Source organism: Tupaia chinensis, unplaced genomic scaffold, assembly GCF_000334495.1.
Source record: "Tupaia chinensis unplaced genomic scaffold, TupChi_1.0 Scaffold000289_1, whole genome shotgun sequence".
In the NCBI taxonomy this organism is placed as follows: Eukaryota; Metazoa; Chordata; class Mammalia; order Scandentia; family Tupaiidae; genus Tupaia; species Tupaia belangeri.
Genome location: NW_006159774.1, coordinates 709,449 through 722,407, shown reverse-complemented (window position 1 = coordinate 722,407; position 12,959 = coordinate 709,449). Strand labels below are relative to the sequence as shown.

General features: G+C 45.2%; 2 long non-coding RNA genes across 2 annotated transcripts in view; one reads left to right on the top strand and one right to left on the bottom strand.

Annotated features, from left to right (window-relative positions):
* Nucleotides 1-12,959, top strand: part of LOC102501521 (uncharacterized) — a 38,951-nt gene that overhangs the window by 12,127 nt on the left and 13,865 nt on the right. The window lies entirely within an intron of this gene.
* Nucleotides 9,137-12,959, bottom strand: part of LOC102501819 (uncharacterized) — a 25,934-nt gene continuing 22,111 nt past the window's right edge. Inside the window, exon 4 of the long non-coding RNA XR_001370496.2 lies at nucleotides 9,137-9,550. This is a non-coding gene — a long non-coding RNA (uncharacterized LOC102501819). The remainder of the gene's footprint in view (nucleotides 9,551-12,959) is intronic.

The window sequence follows — 12,959 nt, the reverse complement described above, 5'->3', positions numbered from 1 at the left end:
GGGGGGGGCAGTGATTTCTCTTTCTGTCTTTCTCTTGCTTTCTCCTGTGAATGCATGTGCCTTCTGGTAAAAATATGTTGAAAAAAAGAAACAAAAAACCAAACTGCTACGTAAATTACTTAATTCAAAATTTTGGTCCATAGCCTTTGTAAGATAGGGGCAAATGAAGTCTCTAAGACGTTTTGTTTACGCGCGTTTACACGTTTGTGCTTCTGTGTGTGTACACATGTATACATGTAATATGTTGCGTGTTGTGTCTACATGGCGAAATCTTTTTAGAAATTCTATTCAGTTTGGCTTACAGATAAATGAGCGCTCCTAGGAAATTACAACTATTAGAATACGTAAATACTAATCGAAGTAGTTTTCCAATTTATGTGAATAAAGTAAATCTTTTTTTCAATAGGCCAGTTTCAAATTTCTATACAAAATAAAAAAAGGAAACTATATTTAGTATTACCGGCATACATTTTGCCAGGGTTATATCCTTACTTCTGTCAGATGTTTAAGAACATAAAACTATGAATCTGACCGCAGAATAAATGTACAAGAGAGAGGTCCCTGTTACTGTCCTATCCCTTGGGTCCTTGTGTCATGCACAGCAATTTAGCTTTCCGTGTTTTTGTTTGACAAGGAGATAACTTACAGTAATAACTAGCTTTGTCTAAAATCTTAGATTTTACAAAACAAGAAAGACATATTTCAGAAATAAATTTGGCAATAATAAGTGAGATAAGCATTTATACACAGACCTTTTATGTCATTTCAGTTTTTAAAAATACCTCATATTAAAGGAGGTAGTAGAGATTCACCAAATGTTTAAGACATTTGTAAGGAAAACTGTTGTGACGAGTATAAAGTTTAATGGCATGTACTTAGGCTTTTTCAAGTGTTTTAAGGCAATGCTTTCCTTATTATAAGAAAATTATAGGATATATATTGATAGGGCAATGGTATAAAATAAACAGTTCAAAATTGCTTGTTTTACTAGACTTCAGATTACTAATTACTAACAGCTCTAATTTATATATACAATCCTATTTGTGGTGCATACAAAAGAAAAAACAAAGATATGCTTTTGATAAAGGGAAATTTATAAGAGCCAAAAAGTGTGGCTTTTTATTGAAAAAAAAATTTGCTCAATTCTTGGGTTACTTAAGGTCGTTCCCAAATGTACATTGACAAAGGAAATGGAAACAGGTAGAAGGAAAACAATAAAACAGAGAGAGAGAGAGAGAGAGAGAGAGGACGAGAAAGTGAGAAAGCACCCCGCAGAGAGATGGCCACACTGCAGTCCTTTCCCTTCCCTTCGCTTTAGGATTCTGAGCATGCGTACACATATACCTGCTGTGTTTTTCAAGCCGTCAGGTCTGGGACTCAAGCACGCAGTCAGCCATGTGGGATGCAACAGCCTTAACCTCTAGCCCTAAAACATTTTTACGCTAGCCCTAAAGCGTTTGTGTTTTTTGTCTGTTTGTTTGTTTTGTTTGTTTTTTTAAATGAGTGACATCTTGTAAGTGATCAAATTGGCTAAACTTGGAAGCGAATCATAAGTTTTCCTAAAATGTTAGTAAAATGTTTATTGGTAGAAAACTAAAATTTTGGTCTTCTGTGTTCGAACAAGTTTTTCTGGGACGACTCATCTGTCTGTCATGAAAGGAAACAACCTACTCTAGAAGGTCTTTTCCTTTTGCTAACCGGCCTAGAAAGTGTGTGCTTCATATTCTCTTAATTGGGTTTCTAATTACTTAACCAAATTGAATTAAAAGGTATTTGTGTTTTTTTACATCAGTGTAATTTTCTGTATTTGCTACTGATATCTTTGATTACCACTAATTATGGCATTTAGGTACATGTTTAAAGATTATGTAAGATGTTTAAGGCTCTGATGATCTTGATATACTGTCAATCATACTTCTGGTTCTGTCTTAAAATCCTATAAACAATGGACATAAGTGAATTTCTTTGTTGATTTCATCATCATTATAAGGAATTGTCATCAAGTAATTAACTGTGGCTATTCTAAGTCTCTGTCATCCAGTTTCACGATTGCCTGTCATGAAATGGACTCTAACAGGTACTTTTGAATACAGGTTCCTGATCATTTTAGCATAAGTAGACTTCAGGTAAATTTGGCCTGAGGGCCACTCCCTCCAAGCCTCCTCCATTGCTCTAATGTGGCTAAAAGGGTTTCTGACCCTGACCGTAGGCACCAGTCACATCCCTCCAGTGTGGGACCAGACCAACATCCGGGGGACTACAGAACCTGACCATGAGGTGAATGCTCGGTTGTGCTTTGGGGAAAGTTCTTGGTTAGAAGGGGAAATGCGATGTTGTCAGAATCAAAATGGAGTCATTGGTGTCAACAACATATGTTAAGCCCTGACTAAACTGAGCCGTCGAGGCCATGGAGGGGGTGTTTTCTCAAGCAAACATGCCTGATGACAAGACTGTCGCAAGGACTCTGCCAGAGCCACAGCCTTCCACGGGCCTCACTGCAACCTGGCACTAGGACTGCTGCGTGGAGAACGACTGCCAGCAACTGCCCGCCTTACCTCGGATGACACACCCTTGTGACTGGGCCTATAGCCACGAGTAATTGTCCAAAAGCGACTTCTGTAAGAACTCATGCTCTTTTTTTTAAACCCATGTCTTCCATCTCTGTGATCACGCTGCAGTGTAGTATTCAAGTGGGTTCCTCACTGCAATGCCTATTCAGAAATACCATTTGTCTTTGAGTCTTTTTCTTAGCCTGTTGTTTAGAGGTTGACAGTGTCCATGTGACTGCCGTTCTCTGGCCTTTCCAGACAGAGTTAATTCCCCCATCCTTTTGGTGATCCTTGGGTCCTCGCACTCCCTGTCTGAGGCCAGAGGGATTTGATGTGGGCATTGAGTGGGGTCAGGAGGAAGTGGAAGTCCTCTTCCACAACCAGGTCATACTCAAAAGGCATCTTCCATCCCCTCCCACTTCCTTTGTTTTTGCAGTTCTGGACTCACGGGCCACATTTTGGTCAATTTGTCAGTTTTCTCCCGGAAAACTAATTTTCATTGCTATGCCTTGACCCTTAATTCCAGGAGCCAAAGCTGTGGGGGCACTGCTGCCCACACTTGTGCCCACAGTGGAATTGCACCTGAGCCTTTGAACCACTCCTGCTCCCTGGCAATAGCTCACTAATGCCCTGAAAAGGGCTTGGGTTCAAAGTGTCAAGTAGGCCCTGTGTATCACACGAGCCTTGCATGTCACAACTGGCTGTTCCCTGGGTCTCTTGGGTTGACCAGGATCTCTGGAACAGTCTTCTTAGGCTATCCTCCCAACCTACCATGGCTCGCTGCCCAAAGATCTGGGGTCAGCTGGTTGCACGCATGTGTGTGGTCATGGGCCTCAGCCCCAGTCCAGTGTGATGGGCCTCCTCCTCTGTGGGTCTTCCCCAGCAGGCCCTCCTCCTTTTGGAGATGTTCAGATACAAGTCCACCTCTAGCACCATCTGACCGAGTGAAGAAAAGGCTGAGGTATGGGTTTTTTTGTTTGTTTTTTTTTTGAGAGATTTTCACTATAGGGCGCGTGCGCTCGCCAGACAGAGAGAGACATTAGAGACAGAAAGCGAGAAATCACCCCCCCAGGGGGGATGGTCACGCCGCAATCCCTTCTCCTCCATTCTCCTCTCGGGATCTTGGGCACGCATGCACACGCGCCCGGCGTGAGTTTTAAGCCACCGGGTCCGGGACGCGAACCGCGGTCGACTACGTGGGAGTCCAGCGACATAGCCATTACGCTAACTGCTGGTTCCCAAAAGGCTGAGGTATGGGTTTTTGGGAAAATGCAAACATCAGGATCATTTCCAGAGTCAATGGCTTTTGAATGGTTGGCCCCAGTACCAGGACACAGGCATAGCCATGTGATGCAAGCAGGAGCCTCTAGGTGGAAGCCTTAGAAGTGGGAGCCGCACAGATGAGAATCACACAGGTGGGAGCTCCACAGAGAAGAGGTTTCAAGGGAGTCTACTACATTTTTCGCCATGACTTCCCTATGGTGTTTTATGTTCCCCCTTGGTCATTCTGTAAACCCACCCCATCCCTGATTCAGGACATCTGCATTTCATGTATCTCTGAAGCAGAAATTAAATACAAAGGCCCTAAATCCAGAGCCTGCAGGTTCTATCTTGCTAGTTCTGACTCTAGTCTGGGTGTAAAATACACTTTTCCAAAAAGGTCTGTGTGGAGGACAGACATTCCCAGCAAGTGGGGCAGCTCCAAGGCTACAAGGGCTGACCTGAAGGCCTTTTTCCTCCTCTCCAACCTTCCCCCTCACTAGCAGTTTTCCCTCAAAGCTGCCAGGCAGAGAGTGTTTCAAGAGGGGCTGGGAGGGCCACACAGCGTGGTTATACCACACTATCCTGCCCTGGGCTATCCTGTCTAGGGTAATGGAAGGCTCAGGTAGGCTTTTTGCAACCCAGGCAGCCAGATCTCAGAACCTGGTCGCTTTGATCTCCATGTCACCTGTCTCGAGGACCATAAATGATTATGGAGGTCCAACACTCTGCCTTTCAGGAATCTCCCTGTTGGCAGTTGTGGCCTATAGCTGTGTCCCCAACTCCTGGAGAAGGCTCCTCTCCAACAGGGCTCAGGCAGATCCCTCCGGGTCCTCCTCCTAGCTTGCCTACTCCCAACACTACGCCCTAAGAGCTGAGGATGTGGAACATTCTCCACTCCTCTATCCCACCCTGGAAACTCTCAGCACCCTGGCTTACTTCTCTAAGCCCTTGAAAGTCAGCCAGGACCATGGGTACCCTCACTTCCAGACAAAAAGTGAAGCTACCTCAGCTCAGCCCTTCTGCACCCTGAGCCCATCTGGCCCAGACTCCTGCTCAGTCTGACCATTTTCTTGAAGAGGTTTATTGCTTAACCCTAAATGAGGACCCCAGATTTTGCCTGTGTAGGAAATGAATCTGAGAAAAGGATGTGGAAATCTCTTGTGTCTGGAGTCACCAAGAGGATGTGTGTGGAAGTGCCCATCCCACATAGGCATTTCAATTGCCTGATGTGCACTCTGCCATAGGGGGTCGATGTTAGAGTCAAAGAGCTACGGGCTCGAATCTTGGCTGACCTCTCTGCTTAAAGTCAGGGTCATCCTCTGTCCTGGGAGATGCCCGCCCTCCCTGGGTGGTCCTCTAGGACCTCTATTTACCGCCAGCTTCCGGAAGGTCAGGGGTCACTCACAGCCCATCTGACAGGGTTACAGAGAGGCAGAGATGGTCAGGCTGCTCAGTCCCCCTAGGATTTAGGAACCCATGGGCTTTTCATCTGCTCCACTGACCACCTATGAGAAAAGTCAGGGTGTTTGTCTGGTTCTTGGAAGATGTTTCCAGGAGATGGGGGTTTAAATGAACAAGTCCTAACTTGCTAGAGATGAATCATTCCGTTCTTAGGGGGAACACCCCTTCCTTCTTCGGACACAATGTCTCCTATAATCAGTTGCTTCTTGACATCACATTTAAGTGATGCACATGGGTTATAACATTTCTGAAAACTGCTTACAATTTCACTACCCCACGTGACTCACTCTTCCTGAGTTTGGACGATTTTCTTGTCTTTTTCTTAACATAGTGCCTTACATGAATGCAGTGACATTAGACATCTCTGCGTGTGGCCAAAGGAAGCCCAAGATGGACATCAAAGTGTCCTTACTGGTATCCATCCTGTCCCCTCTGCAGTTTAGAATTGAGCAACATAAAGGCAGGGGTCAGCTAAGAGGGAGTGGCAGACCCTCTGCTCAACCTGGTCTGGTTGTTGAGTGATGAGTGATCTCAGGGCCCCTTCTCTGTCTCTGAACAACTCACATTGTGGAGACAGATACTAGAAATTGCACCCTTGCATTGGGTGCAAGCTGGGGTTACCCAGAATGATCCCACAGGCCACTTTTCTGGTCCCAGCTGCTCTTCTGAGAACAGTGGTCACTGTCTGCCCTAGTGGGCAGTGCCAACATGGCAGTCCAAGGCATAAAACCCAGAAACAAAAGCTTCACCTATGTCTTGAGTCCATAAGGCACTGGAACCTTCGAGAGGAAAGGGGTAAAAGGGAGAGAGCTGCAAGCTCCTGGGACACGAGAAGGACCTTAGATGTCTCCCTTGTTCCCTGATTTCTATGCAGTCCTTGGAGAGTCCAGTTCACTCCCCAGGCCTACTCATCCAATCAATGGAATGATAGGCTCCACTTTCAAATGAGGGCCCCCAAAGTTCCAATAAAGCCACATTTGTTTCTGAACTCTGGACAAGTGGTCCAGTGTTCTGCCATGTTCTACATGACCCAGGTCCTCAGTCCCCCAAACCCCAAGCTGCTCTCTGCTCCTATAGAAAGTAGACAGTATTGTCCAAAGACCTCAGTGCCCAATGGGTCCATGATGGTCAACATTGATGATCAATGCCAACAGACACTTGAATGAGCCTATGGAATCTTTGGGGTTACAAAGACCAAGCACCTCAGTTTTCAGAGGAGGGGTCTGCAGCTTTACTGCTATATCCCCTCCACACTAAGGGAAGTCTTGTTGCTGTTCCAGGTAACCACAGGACTCCCCATCTAGTCTCCTGCCCTGGGGATTGTCCCATGTCAGAAAAACTCTAAGGAAGAGAGTACAAGGGTCTCTAGGCTCTTATGGGTTTGCATTCCCCATTCTGTAAGAGGGCTGGTGCTGGTCAATGAAGTGGCAACCACCCTTTCTCCCCTAGACTTTGTCCACCCAGTGGGCCCTGGCCATTCCTTGCCACTCTCTTGCCTCAGCAACCTTGAGGTTGTCCAAGGAGAGACTGGAAATGAAACTCAGCGTGCATGTGGCTGGACCCTCCTTTGGGTGCATGTGTCTGGGACATGATCACAAGCACCGTGCAATCCCCATCTGCAGGCAGACATAGGGAACCCTTTGTGTGGGACAGCCCCACCTCCTATTTATGGCAGGGTGCATTCAGGGCTTGCAGAGGACTGGCAATAGTGCATGCATGTACCCCACAGCTAGGGCTCCCTTCCTGGCCAGTCCCATGTTATCCCTTGTCCCTTCGGCCTGATCTGTAACCACCCCCCTCAACCCTGGAGCTTGGGGGGAGGGCGGGGGAGGTCACTCCTACAATGTCAGGCAGAGGGTAGGGTGCTAGGCTGGATGAGTATGGAGAACTGGGGACAGGAGAGACACAGACAACAGTGGATGTCAGCCCTGGGCAGGGAGAAGGTTAGGTGGCCTCTCTCTCACTCACTCTCATCATGTCTAGTCTTCCCCGACTGGACACAAAGTCTGAGGTTCATTTTTTTCCTTGCTGCAGGCCTGGCTGGTATAGAGGAAGCAGCCCCACAACCAGTGCTGAGTCAGTGTTGGGGACAGCCACTGTTGTTAGGGAGTTCCAGAGTGCTCAGGAAGATTACCCCATGTTATGCATGAGCTGTGGCACCAGAAATTACCTCCGAGTGACCCAGCCATGCAGGAGGAGCCAGAACCCAGAAGTGATGATGACCTTTGTCACTTATCCCCGTGCTGTTACTCAGAGGCTTCTCCAGGCCTGAGGCCTCCTTGGTCAGGCAACCTCCTGCATCAGGTACTTGGGGTACCTTAATCAGCCTTACACATCCCCCAGTACACCACCATGGGGTAGGAATCACTGACCCATTTTCAATCCAGGAATGAGAGACTCTGGTAAGTCACCATACCAGCTTGCCTATCACAGGGCTAGGACTGGTCAGCAGTAGATTTGAAGACAACTGACCCCAAGGTGTGCTCTGCACTGGAGTCCCAAGGAGGTGACCTCTAAGCCCACCTCTGAAGGTGAGTCTGTCGTGGGTGGGGAGTGCAGAGAGAAGGCTCTGAGGGGACAAGTCCTGGCAAGGGCAAATGGGTAAGAAAGGATCCAGAAGGCTGGAGGTGGAGTGTGCAGTCTCTCTGGGAATGGTGTCTGGATAGAATCATTCAGGGAGATGACTGCAGGGGAAGAAGTTGGAGGTTACTGCAGATTTGGGGATTAATGGAGCCCACCCAAATGGTCTTAATGAAGCCACGAAGTCCCAGAGATAGAGGGAACTTACCGGCACATTATCCACCTTCCAAGCATGGGTCCCCGACACCAGCTAGGGGGAAGCTTGCCTCAGTGTCATCCTGTAGGCAGTGGGGGTTTGGAGCCCATCTGCCTCTTCCCAGGGTTTGGCATGCCCCCTGCAAGGCCCAGAGCCGAACCTGTCAAAGTGGCCCTTCAGGATAGGTAAGTATGCAGATAGGTCTGCATGGGGAGATGCAAGGATCACTCTGCCCTCATGGTCTCACAAAACGCTCTTGTACAAGTTGTCATTGTCCTCTTGCAGCCAGATGTGGTGAAAGCCACGTCACTACCTGCTGGATGGACAGCAGCAGTAAGGAGGCATAGTGTGAGTGGGGGTGCAGGTGCTCCTGGACATGAGGGGTGCTGAGGCCGACATTTCTTCTCCCAGCTGGGAATGGCAGAAACACGAGACCCTGCAGGGCATCCAGGCCAGTGCTAGCTTCATGGTCTCTGAAGATAGGTGAGAGAGGGAAGAGCTAGCATTGGGTAGGAAGGGGCTAACAAAGGAACGGGTGCCAAGGAGAAGGGCTGGCAACTTCCTTTCCTGGCCATCAGGCCACTCAGGAAAAGTGTATGTTGCTCTTGTTGTTGGAGCTGGAGGATCGGACTGAGTGCACCTGAACATGTCACTGGTGTTACCATTACTCAGGAATGAGCAGCACCTGGAAATCTGGGGGTGAGGAATGGTGCCATTACAGGGTGGCCTGTTCATCAGACAAGACTTTCACTCCTTTCTGACCCCATTAAATACCCCCACCAAATCCCTCTGGCCTCAGACAGCGAGTGTGAGGATCCAAGGATCACAAAAAGGATAGGGGAGTTAACTCTGTCTGGAAAGGCCAGAGAACGGCAGTCACATGGACACTGTCAACCTCTAAACAACAGGCTAAGAAAAAGACTCAAAGACAAATGGTATTTCTGAATAGGCATTGCAGTGAGGAACCCACTTGAATACTACACTGCAGCGTGATCACAGAGATGGAAGACATGGGTTTCTTGAACAGTACACTGCAGCGTGATCACAGAGTTTGAAGACATGGGTTAAAAAAAAAAGAGCATGAGTTCTTACAGAAGTCGCTTTTGGACAATTACTCGTGGCTATAGGCCCAGTCACAAGGGTGTGTCATCCGAGGTAAGGCGGGCAGTTGCTGGCAGTCGTTCTCCACGCAGCAGTCCTAGTGCCAGGTTGCAGTGAGGCCCGTGGAAGGCTGTGGCTCTGGCAGAGTCCTTGCGACAGTCTTGTCATCAGGCATGTTTGCTTGAGAAAACACCCCCTCCATGGCCTCGACGGCTCAGTTTAGTCAGGGCTTAACATATGTTGTTGACACCAATGACTCCATTTTGATTCTGACAACATCGCATTTCCCCTTCTAACCAAGAACTTTCCCCAAAGCACAACCGAGCATTCACCTCATGGTCAGGTTCTGTAGTCCCCCGGATGTTGGTCTGGTCCCACACTGGAGGGATGTGACTGGTGCCTACGGTCAGGGTCAGAAACCCTTTTAGCCACATTAGAGCAATGGAGGAGGCTTGGAGGGAGTGGCCCTCAGGCCAAATTTACCTGAAGTCTACTTATGCTAAAATGATCAGGAACCTGTATTCAAAAGTACCTGTTAGAGTCCATTTCATGACAGGCAATCGTGAAACTGGATGACAGAGACTTAGAATAGCCACAGTTAATTACTTGATGACAATTCCTTATAATGATGATGAAATCAACAAAGAAATTCACTTATGTCCATTGTTTATAGGATTTTAAGACAGAACCAGAAGTATGATTGACAGTATATCAAGATCATCAGAGCCTTAAACATCTTACATAATCTTTAAACATGTACCTAAATGCCATAATTAGTGGTAATCAAAGATATCAGTAGCAAATACAGAAAATTACACTGATGTAAAAAAACACAAATACCTTTTAATTCAATTTGGTTAAGTAATTAGAAACCCAATTAAGAGAATATGAAGCACACACTTTCTAGGCCGGTTAGCAAAAGGAAAAGACCTTCTAGAGTAGGTTGTTTCCTTTCATGACAGACAGATGAGTCGTCCCAGAAAAACTTGTTCGAACACAGAAGACCAAAATTTTAGTTTTCTACCAATAAACATTTTACTAACATTTTAGGAAAACTTATGATTCGCTTCCAAGTTTAGCCAATTTGATCACTTACAAGATGTCACTCATTTAAAAAAACAAACAAAACAAACAAACAGACAAAAAACACAAACGCTTTAGGGCTAGCGTAAAAATGTTTTAGGGCTAGAGGTTAAGGCTGTTGCATCCCACATGGCTGACTGCGTGCTTGAGTCCCAGACCTGACGGCTTGAAAAACACAGCAGGTATATGTGTACGCATGCTCAGAATCCTAAAGCGAAGGGAAGGGAAAGGACTGCAGTGTGGCCATCTCTCTGCGGGGCGCTTTCTCACTTTCTCGTCCTCTCTCTCTCTCTCTCTCTCTCTCTCTGTTTTATTGTTTTCCTTCTACCTGTTTCCATTTCCTTTGTCAATGTACATTTGGGAACGACCTTAAGTAACCCAAGAATTGAGCAAATTTTTTTTTCAATAAAAAGCCACACTTTTTGGCTCTTATAAATTTCCCTTTATCAAAAGCATATCTTTGTTTTTTCTTTTGTATGCACCACAAATAGGATTGTATATATAAATTAGAGCTGTTAGTAATTAGTAATCTGAAGTCTAGTAAAACAAGCAATTTTGAACTGTTTATTTTATACCATTGCCCTATCAATATATATCCTATAATTTTCTTATAATAAGGAAAGCATTGCCTTAAAACACTTGAAAAAGCCTAAGTACATGCCATTAAACTTTATACTCGTCACAACAGTTTTCCTTACAAATGTCTTAAACATTTGGTGAATCTCTACTACCTCCTTTAATATGAGGTATTTTTAAAAACTGAAATGACATAAAAGGTCTGTGTATAAATGCTTATCTCACTTATTATTGCCAAATTTATTTCTGAAATATGTCTTTCTTGTTTTGTAAAATCTAAGATTTTAGACAAAGCTAGTTATTACTGTAAGTTATCTCCTTGTCAAACAAAAACACGGAAAGCTAAATTGCTGTGCATGACACAAGGACCCAAGGGATAGGACAGTAACAGGGACCTCTCTCTTGTACATTTATTCTGCGGTCAGATTCATAGTTTTATGTTCTTAAACATCTGACAGAAGTAAGGATATAACCCTGGCAAAATGTATGCCGGTAATACTAAATATAGTTTCCTTTTTTTATTTTGTATAGAAATTTGAAACTGGCCTATTGAAAAAAAGATTTACTTTATTCACATAAATTGGAAAACTACTTCGATTAGTATTTACGTATTCTAATAGTTGTAATTTCCTAGGAGCGCTCATTTATCTGTAAGCCAAACTGAATAGAATTTCTAAAAAGATTTCGCCATGTAGACACAACACGCAACATATTACATGTATACATGTGTACACACACAGAAGCACAAACGTGTAAACGCGCGTAAACAAAACGTCTTAGAGACTTCATTTGCCCCTATCTTACAAAGGCTATGGACCAAAATTTTGAATTAAGTAATTTACGTAGCAGTTTGGTTTTTTGTTTCTTTTTTTCAACATATTTTTACCAGAAGGCACATGCATTCACAGGAGAAAGCAAGAGAAAGACAGAAAGAGAAATCACTGCCCCCCCCTCAAAAAAAATAAAAGGGGAAGACAGCCATTCTGCAGTCCCTTCTCTTTCATTCTTCTCTCAGGATTTTGGACATGCGGGCACTCATACACTTAGAGCTGGCATGCCTTTCAAACTACAGGTTCAGGAACTCAAACCACAGAGTCGGCCATATGGGATCCAGAACTTAGCCAAGAGGCCACTTGCTGGCTCAGCTTGTCTTTTAAGAAACCTCTTTTATACCCTCTGGTCCCGAGGAGTGCAAGCGCTCTGGGCAACACCGGCTTAACTTATGTTTAGCGATTGTGCTGGATTTTGGAGCTGGCCCAGGTGTCCCTAAAGTCACTAGTCCCAGATGAGAAAAATTTTGGGCTTTAACAAGAGGGACCAGGTGATTGAAATCAGTACCACTGGAAGAGATGCATACTGAAAGCCGAAGCCCATGTCCCAGTAGCAAATCAGACACCGAGATCTCACAAAGATTCATAAGGCTGCCCTCACAGGCCACGTGGCTGAAGTACAACGTCTGCTTCTAAATATAAATGGTGTAAATGAGCAAGAGAAAAGCAAAAGGCCTACCAAAAATCAGCGAAGGAAAAGAAAGAGGTCCCAAACCAAATAACTTCTACGGATGATCTTGAAGTCTTCACGCCATCAGAACACACGATCTCAGAGGACCGTGTGTTGCCTCTAATTAGGAGAATTCTGTGATACTTGGAACAGAGTCTGAAGATTCTGTTAGCCAAATGCAAATCCAGGCCGCAGCTCTTTCACGTGAAAGAGGAAAAGAATTTTTAAAAAGTCACTCTTAAGAACTTAGGAGGAAAATTAAAACACTGGAAAGTTAGAGAGTCAAAAAGTGGAACGGGAACAAGAACGCCACTGTTTGCAGGAAAATTTAAAAGGAAAAGACCAGTGCAACAGAAAAGTAGAACTTGAAGTGAACCAACTTCCACTCAGTCTGAATGTGGAACTGAAATATATAAGAAACCATTTAAATCAGGACTAATGAGAAATTAGCGGCAGGGGGTGATGAACTTCTTGTGGAAAAACCACCCAACAATCTCTACTAAGCAGTCTTACTATGAGACCAGTCCTGACGTAAGCTCATGTTGGGGCCCCTGGAGCTGTGACTTTGAAGAGATACCCTAACTATATTCAATAATATCAAGATGAGTACCTCCTGGCTTATTAATTAAAGAAACCTGTAGCACTAAAAA